Here is a 12,279-nt window from a genome sequence, read left to right as displayed (position 1 = left end):
AAAGAAGGAAGAAGTAAGGACTGATGATTCCTTTTTTTGCATCACACTCTTTAAACTTTAAAATAAAAACTGGGGAAACAATTAACTGGTAAGGAAAAGGACACGATCTGTGATCAAAGATTACTGCTTGTAATCTAATAGCTAGCGCAAATAAGTTCATTTCACAGCCCAGTTAAATCTGTCCTTGTGTGTTTAAGTAAGATTGAATTGGGTTTCTCTTTACTTGTGGTTGTAAAAATTACCTTGTAGTCATAACACAGTTGCATACCAGACAAAACTTAAGGAAAGTTTCAGGCAAACACAAAAGTAGAGAGAACAGTGTGATGAACTCCCACATTCTCATCACTCAGCCTCACCATGATCAATATTTTGACAATCCTGTTTTATCTGTCTACCCGTCCACCCCCATTTCCCCCAGAAATATTTTAAAAGAATCCTAGACATCACATTATTTCACTTGTTAACAATAGAGTGAACCATATGAAATTTCTTTTTTTAATAAGTCAAGTGGTCAGGTACTCAGCTCCTTATATTATTCAATATACTTCTATTAATGTTATATAATCTCACAGTGCCAGGCATTGTGCTCTTTGTTTCACGTGTTTTCTGCATTTATCCTTATGAAGTGGTTGCCAGTTATCATGCTTATTTTGTAGATGAGGAAGGGCCCCAGGGAGATTGGCTGATATGCCTAAGGTCACCAGTTATTAAGTGGCAGAGCTGAGATTAGAAGTCAGGGTACATGGCTCTGAAGTCCAAGCTCTTAGCCACTATGCTCTACGCGTGCTTTATGCTCTCGTCCTGGTGAGTGATAACATACCAGACAAGTTCTTATTAATATTTCATTCCACAAGTGTCTCAGTCACTTCGGGGTGCTATAAAAAATATACCACAGGCCAGATGGCTTACACATTTATCCCCCACAGTTCTGCAAGCTGGGAAGTCTATGATCAAGGTGTCGGCAGATCCAGAGTCTGGCGAGGGCTCTCTTCCTGGTTTGCAGACAGCATTCTTCTCCGTATCCTCACATGTCTGGGAGCAGAGACTGACAGCCAGCTTTTGTGTCTCTTTTTATAAGGGCACTAATCCCATTCATGGGGGCTCCACCTTTATGACCTAATTATCTCCCAAAGGCCCCATCACATTGGAGGTTAGGATTTCAACACATGAATTTGGGAGAGGACACAAACATTCATTCAAAGCAAGAAAGTACTGAGATCTTGCAAGTAAGGAGGCAACCAGAGCTTGCAGACAAGGGGAAGTCGCTATTTAGGACCACGACCACCCATTTCTCTCTCTCTCTCTCTCTCTCTCTCTCTCTCTCTCTCTCTCTCTCTCTCTCTCTCTCTCCACTCACCTCAGCATCCCCAGCCCTCACTATGGTGTTCCTCCCTGACCCGGCTTGACCTCTGATCTTCCTCCTCTTGCTTCCTTATTCCCGATGCTCATCCATCTTTGCTTCATGCTTTGTCTGATTTTCCACCCGAGTCTTTTTTACCTGCTTCAAACCTCGGCCTGCAAGCTAATGCCAGCTATAGCATTTTTGACTCCGGTCGGTCCAGACTACTAAACCCAGTATTGGCATCTCAGACTAAAGGGCTCAATCCCCTTCCCCTGCCAGAAAATCCGATTCTCTCCACTTAAGACTTAGTGCTCGGCCAGGGGCAGTGGCTCACGCCGATAATCCTAGCACTCTGGGAGGCCGAGGTGGGCAGATTGCTCGAGGTCAGGAGTTCGAAACCAGCCTGAGCAAGAGTGAGACCCCGTCTCTACTATAAATAGAAAGAAATTAATTGGGCAACTAATATATAGAGAAAAAATTGGCCGGGCATGGTGGCACATGCCTGTAGTCCCAGCTACTTGGGAGCCTGAGGCAGGAGGATAGCCTGAGCCCAGGAGTTTGAGGTTGCTGTGAGCTAGGCTGATGCCACCAGACTCACTTTAGCCTGGTAGCCTGGGCAACAAAATAAGACTCTGTCTCAAAAAAAAAGACTTAGTGCTCCTGGGGAATCACCGCAGGGGCAGGCGCACGTCTATGCGGGCCTCTGCCGATCTCTACTTAGATCACGCAGTCAACAGGACACAGGCTCCATACAACTTCCTGGGGAGCCATCTGCTTCCTGAGGACAACCATAATTGGGGATATAGGAGGGTCGTCTCCTCAGTGCTTCCTAAACTTTATGTGCATAGAGATTTTACCTGTGGGTCTTTTAAAATGCACGTTCTGATTGGGTAGTTCTGGGACGGCCAGAGGTGCTGCCTCTCTGACAAGCTCCCAGGTGGCACCAAGGCCGCGCTGCTGCGTGGACCCTGCCCACTTCGCATAGCAAGACTCTAGATCACTGGTTCTCAACGGCAGCTACCCCTTAGAAGTCCCTAGGGTGGTTTTAATTAGGGTAGGCCTAGGTGCAGGGAATTAGAGGAGCTCCCCAGGAGATTTTAATGAACAATCAGAGAAAGCTGCCACCTTGGAGGCTGAAGCGGCAGCAGAAATTCATTTGGTGGCCAGTGGCTGAATCCCTGGGGAAGGGAAGGTGTGGCGTGGCCTAGGACAGTGGAAGTGCTGGCTGCTCCCCTGTGCGCCCTGCCGCTTGTCACCACCCTCCCCTCTCCCTTTTCTTGTTTCCCCGGCTACCCGCTTCCTAAATCATCTTCTCAACAAGAAAAAAGCTGAAAACCAACAACTTTCCTTAGAGCAGAAAATTAAACTCACCAGGAAAACTGCACTCTGCGAATTGGAGGGACGGGCAAGCACCGAGAATGACATCGTACCGGGGCAGAAGCCACATCTGCAGCGATACAGGTAGGAACGTGCACCCCAAATTGACAAATTGCTGGAGGCTCCGTGTGGGAGGGCTTGAGTTAAAAAGTCCCTATGGCCCAGGCCTAGGGGAACCCCCACGCTTTTGTTTTGTCCCTCACCGACTTCCCAGGGTGAAGACTAGAGAGAAACTCCTATGTGCTCCCAGCAGAGGGAGGGGGAAAAGGGTCTGGCTTCTAGGAAACAAATTTTTCTGTGGAAGATGTTGGGATTCAAAAGCAATCTTAAAACCGAGCAAGCATGCGATTCAGCACACAATCAGTGACGGCGAGTTATTAATTTTATATGCTAGGCACATGCTAGGTGCTGGGAATTGAAGATGAATAAGACTGCCTCCCTCTCCTCCAGGACCTCATGGTCTAGCGGGAAATGCAGACGTGCAAACATCAGAGACTGCTGGCTACCATGCCTCAGATCTCGTCTCTCCTTCCATTGTAATGAACTCTCCTTTTAAGCTGAGTGCATGTTTCCCAGAATGAAGATTATGTGTCCTGGCCTCACTTGCAAGTAGGCGTGGTCATGTGATGACGTACTGGCCAATGGCATGTAGTAGTAGTTTTATGTGCGACATTTTGAGAAGTGTTCTTAAAATGAGGGATGTCCAAGTCCTAACCCCTGGTAACTGTAAATGTGACCCTATTTGTAGAAAGGGTCATTGCAGATATAATTAAATTAAGGATCTCAAGATGAGCTCATCCTGGCTAGAAAGGGCAGCAGCTCTTCTTCTCCCCTGTTCTGTACTGGCTGGAATGCAGATGCAATGGCTAGGCCAAAGCAGACACCGTGAGTAAATGAGGTGGAAGCCTGGGTTCCTGTGATTAGAGTTACCACCCCAGCCTACATCTCTGTAACATGAGAGAGAAATTGCTTCTAACTAGATTAACCCTTGATTTTTCTTGGATTTCTGTCTTGTGCAGCAGAACCTTTTACTAACAGATATACTAAGCACAGCAAAGTTGTTTTCTTCTAAGGCCTCTCAGAAATATTTGAAATATCAAACAACATATTAGGCAAATTCTATTTCACTTAGAATAAAATATAAGTTCCTTAAAATGATCAGAAAGACCCTGTGTGGTCTGACCCCGGCCTCTCCTGAGCTCCTTCAGCTTATAGACATAGCACTTCAACCTCTGCCTCTGGGTCTTTATATTGTCTTCTCCCTCCTGTCTCTCCTCCTCTCAAGCATCTCTCTTTTCTGTTATAAGAACACACCATTGGATTTAGGGCCCACCATAAATCCAGGGTGCTCTCATCTTGAGAACCTTAGCTTGATTACATCTGCAAAGGCCTTTTTTTTCCAAATAAGGATTTCACATTCATAGGTACTGGGGGTGAGGACTTGGACATACTATTTTGGAGTCACTGTTTAGGCCCCTGGAGCACTAGAAGCATGAGTGAGGAAGCCTGGAGATGATTCAGCCCTCAGCCGTTTGAGCTACCTACAGACATTCAATGCTTCCTGGCTGAGACCCCAAACACTGTGGAGCAGAGATATTCCCACCAGGCCCTGTTTGAGTCCATGATCTGTAGAATTTCTGAGCACAATAAAATGGTATTGTTTTATGCCACTTAAGTTTGAGAAGGTTTATTATGCAACAATAGATAACTGGAAATTCCTATCCATCTTTTAAGTCCCAGTTCATATAATATGTCTTCAAAGAGGCTTCCTTAGATAGCCCCTCCATGGTCTAAATTATATTTCCTTCTTTGCTTTTCCTTTATGGCACTTGTCACAATTTGTAATCATATATGCGGTTAGGTGTTTTGTTTTGTTTTTTATTTTTATTTCGGCATATTATGGGGGTACAGATTTTAAGGTTTCAATAAATGCCCATTTCCCCCCAATGTGTTTTGTTTTTTTAAATGTCAGTTGCCCCCACTAGACTCAAGTTTCATGAGGGCAGTGACCAAGTTTGCTCCATTCAGCACTACGTCCTGTGCATGCCAGGTGCACAGCAAATGCCCAATAAACAAATATTTGGTGAATGAATGAAATCCTGAGCTTTCTGTGGCTGAATCTGTTAGGTAGATAATGAGAGATTTCAGGTCTCCTAGGGACAAAAGTGGGTGCTGCTGTGATTCACTCCCTTCCCCACCCCTGAAATGGACTTTCAGAGAGGCTTATGGGATATCTGCATGCATAGTAAGGCTCAGGTCATGTGACTCCCAACTGTCCAATCAAAGTGGTTCCATGGTGACCTCTGAACCACAAGGGAAGTCCCAATCCAGGCACTATAAATTAAGATGCAGACCATAACCAATCCCTTTTTTTGCCCCTTCCTTTTGCTCTCCCTTTGCTGCGACAGTAGGTCTGGTGGTCAACTGTGGTGTATGGATCATGCTCTATAAACCTGCATCTTGCTCTTGCCCTGTAATCCTATCTTTCTCTCCTCAATAAACCTCATTTTCATGCTTGCCTAACTTTGGCACGTCTGCTCATTCTTTGGACATGAGCACGCTAAGAACCAACATTTTCACACTGAAACCTGATATATTTACAACAAACACTTTCTTGTTGTCTGAACAACAAGCAGCTCTTTGAAAATATTGTTTATTTTGCCATTTTATCTTGCACTAGATCAAATAAGATAGAATGCAGCAAGTGGAAAGCAAAATTTTCACTTTGTAAGATGCAACCATTAGTTCTTGCTGTTTCAGTTCCTTGCATTTGACTAATTGCTATGGTTTTCAATTGTGGTGAAAACAAGTGAACACAAAAGACAGCCAACCAGGCTGTGAGATAGCCCCTTCAATTTTTAAAAAAGCATCTGTATGTTCACAGAATGTACCTTAAATTGTCCTGTACATGATTAAGCAACAATCTCATGAAATATCCTTCCATGAAATGAAGTTTAATGACAATGCAAAATGAATAGGCTCTTCCTGCCATTCTGGGCAGCATTCATCTTTTTCTAGAAAGTCCATTGGTGCAAATCCTACTATTATTTTTCTTGGAAGAGTAACAAATATATAAATTAAAAGGCCAAACACGTTAAATTACCCCAAAATTAGATAAAGCTTATAATTAGTTGTACAAATTACCACAGGGATAAAGCAAAAAAGGAATCAGGAAGTAGGTAGGAATCTTAATGAAAACTGAGTACAAGTGGTTGGCACTCAGCTGGTGGCCTGCTCTGTGGTGAGCAGAGGGTTCCTCCCCTTCCAGGTGTCTACAGTTTACACACAGCAGGAGTTTGAACATGATCTGCCAGGCCCTGAGCAATCATGCTCTGTGTTTTCTTAGGTTGTATATTTGCCTATTTGGTGTCTGTCAATTATAGAGCCAGACTAATGGCCAAAGTTATTTCCATTTCCCCTGCGATCCAGACCCCATACTTTGAACCATCTTCTCATCTAACTCACACAAATAGAGCCAATATTTCCCCTGCTCTAAGTCTCCCAGGGCAGACAACTAGAGACAGCCCCAAAGCCTGCTGACATTATCCAAATTAGCCAGTCCTAAGCCATGTCCCCTGCCCTGCCTTTCTCGCAGAAGCCCTAATAAAGGCTCTGGGCCACGCTCTCCCCTGGCTCCCTTCTGCTTCTGCGTCCTGAATAGACCTAGTGCTTCCCCATGTGACCCAGGGTGGCCTGGCGTACCCTCTTCTCCAGAAACTGAAAGTAATGAATTCTTCTTTCAATAGCATTAGCCTCTCCAGGTTGTCACTCAGTCACCATAAATTAAAATCCTGTGGGTACAATTGAGACAAATCAGCCCTTAGGGTCTTTGTGGTCCCTATTTCCTCTACCCAGGACATGTTTCCCCCTGTAGCCACCCCTGTAACCACCTGCTTCCTCTCTCACTACATTTAAGTCTCAGCTCAAATATCACTGCCGCCTAGAAGCCTTACCTGAGCACCCAAACTATCCAGAACCCCTCCCACCTTTAACAGTCTCTACCCTCTTTGTCTTCCTTTATTTTCCTTCATGGCTCTTATCACCTGGCTCATTGTATATTTATTTTGTGTCATTCCTCATTCCCCACCCCATGTAACATAAGCTTCATGACAGCAAGGCATGGATTTGTATTTTGTTAACCGCAGGGTTCCTACCACTTAGAACAATGCCTGGTACATAGTAGATATTAATATAAAACATATTTTTGAATGAATAAACTTCATTTGTCCAGAGCACTTGGCCCATTAATGAACATCTGAGTGGTCTGTATCCCTTTCAAATTTGTAGCCCTTATTGGGGTCAGAGATCTGTGAGGAGCCAGTGAGAAGCCAGTCCTCTGGATCAATATGATATGAATGTCTAAAAAGGAGTAAGTGGTTCAAAAACATATCCTGGGTAATCCCAGGATAAAATCCCAGGCAAGCAGGCTTGAGGAATCAATACTGGAGACTCCTGGGGATTAGGAAAAATGAGCAATTACCTTTCCTGAATTATCTGTCCATATTGCTATTTCTCTGAAAATTTGCCTGCATTGAGTTTTGGGCTCTGTGACACTGAGGGGACAGGGAAGGTACTTTAATTTACTATGTATTATAGGAACAACGTATGATCTCTTACGGGGTTGAAGCACAATCCAGGAAGCATTTTAGCAAGTGCTGGCACAACACACTTCAGTGTGGACAGGAGCTTTCCCTACAGATGGAGCCTGCATTATTTATCTCTGCTAGTGCACGCACCAGTTGTGGCTCCCGGCTCAGCACAAGTACACACTTGATACTGGCAGCCTTCTTCTCCCAATGATCAGAAACACTGCAAACACTTCAAAGGAAAGCTGGATAGCATCAGGTGCTTGTAATAACGTATCTCAAAAAAATCTGCATACCATTTAGGGTAAAGACAAATTATAACAGTGGTAACGAGAAACACAGAGGCTTAAGAAGGTGACAAGAAAGCAAGAAAGAAAAAGCAGGGAAGTAAGAAGGAGAGAAGAATTTCTAATCTCTGAAAAGACACAAGACTTGGCCGGGCGCTGTGGCTCACGCCTGTAATCCTAGCTCTTGGGAGGCCGAGGCGGGTGGATTGCTCAAGGTCAGGAGTTCAAAACCAGCCTGAGCAAGAGCGAGACCCCGTCTCTACTATAAATAGAAAGAAATTAATTGGCCAACTGATATATATATAAAAAATTAGCCGGGCATGGTGGCGCATGCCTGTAGTCCCAGCTACTCGGGAGGCTGAGGCAGAAGGATCACTCAAGCCCAGGAGTTTGAGGTTGCTGTGAGCTAGGCTGACGCCACGGCACTCACTCTAGCCTGGACAACAAAGCGAGACTCTGTCTCAAAAAAAAAAAAAAAAAAAGACACAAGACTTTATCTTCATCATTTGTATGCCCATTGCCTTTATGAAACCTTCCCCCAAATAACATATTCTGTACAGGTATACATCTATAATTTGGAGGCTAATTATCTATGAACTTTAATTTGTTTTCTTTTACCTAAGCCAGATGCTATCATTTAGAACTAAAATCAGGTAAATTTTTCTTGTCTTGGAGTTTAAAGGCATTATAAAAGATTATTGAAATGAAGAAAGGAGAGTCTGAGAATAAGAATTTGTCCATCTTCATACTGTCCAGGGGAGAGAATCTGGCTGCCTACACTCAACTCTAGGGTCTCCAGGTGGAGTTCCATTGGAACACAGCCACCCCCATTCGTTCATATATCATCTTTGCCTGCTGGGTAACAGCAGAGCTGAGTAGTTGCAACAGAGATGGGCGGTAGCCAGACGCAGTGGCACATGCCTATAGTCCCAGCTATTCAGGAGGCTGAGGCAGGAGGATCACTTAAGGCCAGATGTTCGAGGCTGTAGTGTACAATGATTGTGCCTGTGAATAGCCACTGCACCCTAGCCTCAGCAACGTAGTGAGACCCTGTCTCAAAAACAAACAAACAAACAACAAAAAAAAACAAAACACAAAACCTATCTCTTTTCTGGTTCCAAAATGGTGGTATAGAGGCAAGCTGGCTTCTCTCCCCCGACAGAAAACAAAAAACAAATATACCACGCATGGATTTTCAACAGCAACAACCCAGAGCTCAAGTATGATGATGAGACAGTTCCCAGGGCCAAAGATAAGTGGAAAAACTCTAAGCAGACAGTAGAAGAATTAAACTTCCACATCTGCAATACTGCTCTACCCCATTCTGCCCACTACCTAGCTCTTGGAAAAAGCTCCCCTGAAATCACAGTTTCTACGCTGGAAAAAGTGAAATTGAGATGGTTGATCAACTTCCCCACCCTCTTGGGTTCCCTGGCAGGAGACCTGCTCTTGTCTTAACCTACAAGAAGAATCATGACAGGAAAAGAATCTCTCTTCAATAAATGGTGCTGGAAAAACTGGATAGCTACATGCAGAACAATGAATTAGGATCCCTACCTCTCACCTCTCACAAAAATACGCTCAAGATGGATAACAGATTTAAACCTAAGGCATGAAACCTTAAGAATCCTAGAAGAAGTTGTTGGGAAAACCCTATCAGACATTGGCCTAGGCAAAGAATTCTTGAAGAAGACCCCCAACGCAATCACCGCAGCAACAAAAATAAACAAATGGGATCTGATCAAATTAAGAAGCTTCTGCACAGCCAAGGAAACTATCATTAGAACAAATAGACAATCTACAGAATGGGAGAAAATATTTGCTCTCTACACTTCCAATAAAGGTCTAATAACAAGAATCTATCTAGAACTCAAAAGAATTAACAAGAAATGGCCAGGCGCAGTGGCTCACGCCTATAATCCTAGCACTCTAGGAGGCCAAGGCGGGTGGATTGCTCGAGGTCAGGAGTTCGGAACCAGCCTGAGCAAGAGTGAGACCCGTCTCTATGATAAATAGAAAGAAATTAATTGACCAACCAATATATATAGAAAAAATTAGCCGGGCATGGTGGCACATGCCTGTAGTTCCAGCTACTCAGGAGGCTGAGGCGGCAGGATTGCTTGAGCCCAGGAGTTTGAGGTTGCTGTGAGCTAGGCTGATGCCATGGCACTCACTCTAGCCTGGGCAACAAAGTGAGACTCTGTCTCAAAAAAAAAAAAAAAAAAAAAAGAATTAACAAGAAAAAATCAAACAACCCCATCAAGAAATGGGCAAAGGAAATGAATAGAAACTTCTCCAAAGATGACAGAATAATGGCCTGCAAACATATAAAAAAATGCTCAACATCTCTAATCATTAGAGAAATGCAAATCAAAACCACAATGAGATACCACCTAACCCCAGTGAGAATGGCCTGTATCAAGAAATCCCAAAATAACAAATGCTGGCAAGGATGTGGAGAGACAGGAACACTCTTACACTGCTGGTGGGACTGCAAATTAGTGCAACCTTTGTGGAAAAGAATTTGGAGATACCTCAAAGAACTAAAAATAGAAATACCATTCGATCCAGCAATAGCACTATTAGGCATCTACCCAAAAGAGCATATGACATTCTAGTATAAAGACATCTTCACTTGAATGTTTATGGCAGCACAATTCACTATTGCAAGGACATGGAAATAACCCAAGTGCCCGTCAATTCATGAGTGGATAATTAAAATCTGGTATATGTTCACAATGGAATATTACTCAATTCTAAGAAACGACATCAAGCTAGCACCACTTATACTATCCTGCATTAAGCTTAAGCCCATTATCCGAAGTAAGGCGACAGAAGATCAGGAAAATGGGCTCCACATGTACTCACCATCAAATTGGTACTGACTGATTAAAACTATGGTGCTCAAATTGTGGTAGGGTTCACCAGGGATTCGGGGGTGGGGGGTAGACCCACATCTTAGGGATGTGGTGAGCATGGTGGAGCAGAAGGGCTTACCTCTAACCCTTCCTAAGGAAAGGCAAAGATATAAAATGTAACCAAAATGTCAAAAAAAAAAAACATTTATCAGGTGTTGGGCAGTTGGGAGGGGGGAGGAGGGGATGGGTATATACTTACATAATGAGTGTGATGTGCACCACCTGGGGGACGGACATGCCTGAAGCTCTGACTCGAGGGGGGAGGAAAGGCAAGGGCAATATATGTAACCTTAACATTCGTACCCCCATAATATGATGAACTAAAAAAATAAAATAAAATAAAGAATCATGACAGCCTGAAGGGAGAAATATCCCTGAGGACAGGCAGGGACGAATCGGGGAGGTGAGACTGCCATCCCCAGCCCTGAAAACTCTGCTTTGCAGTTTGGCCAAAGCAGACACCAAATCAGAGTGGCTGTTCAGCAGCACCACGCTGTAGGAGGTATGTTCCCCAGGTATTCTGGGCATGAACCCCTAGCCATCCTTCCATACTGCTGAGATAATACCTTTGGGACCTCCTCAGTTCAGGAAAGACAGTCCTCCAACCACTTACTAGAGCTGAGGTGAACCTGGGCTCACAGTATCACCGAGAGCTGAAAAGGAGGCAGCAACCTAACACTAAAGATTCACTGAGCAAATATATTCAATAAAAACCAATATAAGCCAGACAGAGAAAAATGGAGCAAATGGCTGATCCTTCAGTGCAGAAACATAGTCATAAACCCACAAGAAACAACAGCAAACAGGGAATCATGACTTCCCCAAAAGGACAAAGCAAAAATCTGGTGACTGACTCTAAAGAGCCAGTGATTTGTGAGCCTTCTGGTTAAGAATTCAAAATAGCAGTTTTAAGGAAACTCAGTGATCTCCAAGATAACACAGAAAAGCAATTCAGAAATTTAGCAGAGAATTTGAACAAGGAGATTGAAATCATTTTTTAAAAATCAAACAGAAATCTTGGAACTGAGAAATACATTTGTGGAACTGAAGAACTCTTTAAAGGCCCTGAAAAGCAGAATGAACCAAGCAGAAGCAAGAATCAGTGAGCTCAAAGACTAATTAATGATAATCTGTATTTATAGCAACTCCCCAGCGCTACCATCACCGCCTCAGCTCCACCTCAGATTATCAGGCATTAGGTTCTCATAAGGAGTGTGCAACCTAGATCCCTCGAATGCACAGTTTACTTAGGATTCATGCTTCTATGAGAATCAGACAGCATCACCGATCTGACAGGAGGCAGAGCTAAGGTGGTGATGTAAACGATGGGGAACAATTGTAAATACAGATGAAGCTTCACTCACCACCCACTCCCTGCCGTGTGACCCAGTTCCTAACAGGAAGTTGGGGACTGCAAGCTCTAGAACTACCTTAAAGGAGACAACAAACTTCAAAAGAATCAAACTAATCCACGATTAACTTCAGCTGCCTGCTAGAAAAAGTTCAATATTCTTTAAAGGGATTCAAAGCCCACCACTTGACACTATAAAATTCACAATGTTCAGCATTCAGTCAAAAATCACTAGCCACATGAAGAAGTAGGAAAATGAGGCCTGTAACTAGAAGAAAAATCAGTCATTAAAAACAGACTAGGGAATGATAAAGATGATGGAATGGGCAGCAAGGACATTGAAACAGCTATTATAAATATGCTCTATATGCTCGAGGATGTAATGGAACAACATGGATGTAATGAGAAGAGAAATGGA

The sequence above is a fragment of the Microcebus murinus genome, chromosome 11 (genome assembly GCF_040939455.1).
Source record: "Microcebus murinus isolate Inina chromosome 11, M.murinus_Inina_mat1.0, whole genome shotgun sequence".
Taxonomy (NCBI): domain Eukaryota; kingdom Metazoa; phylum Chordata; class Mammalia; order Primates; family Cheirogaleidae; genus Microcebus; species Microcebus murinus.
The sequence above is the reverse complement of the archived record's forward strand: the minus strand, read 5'-3'. Positions refer to the sequence as shown.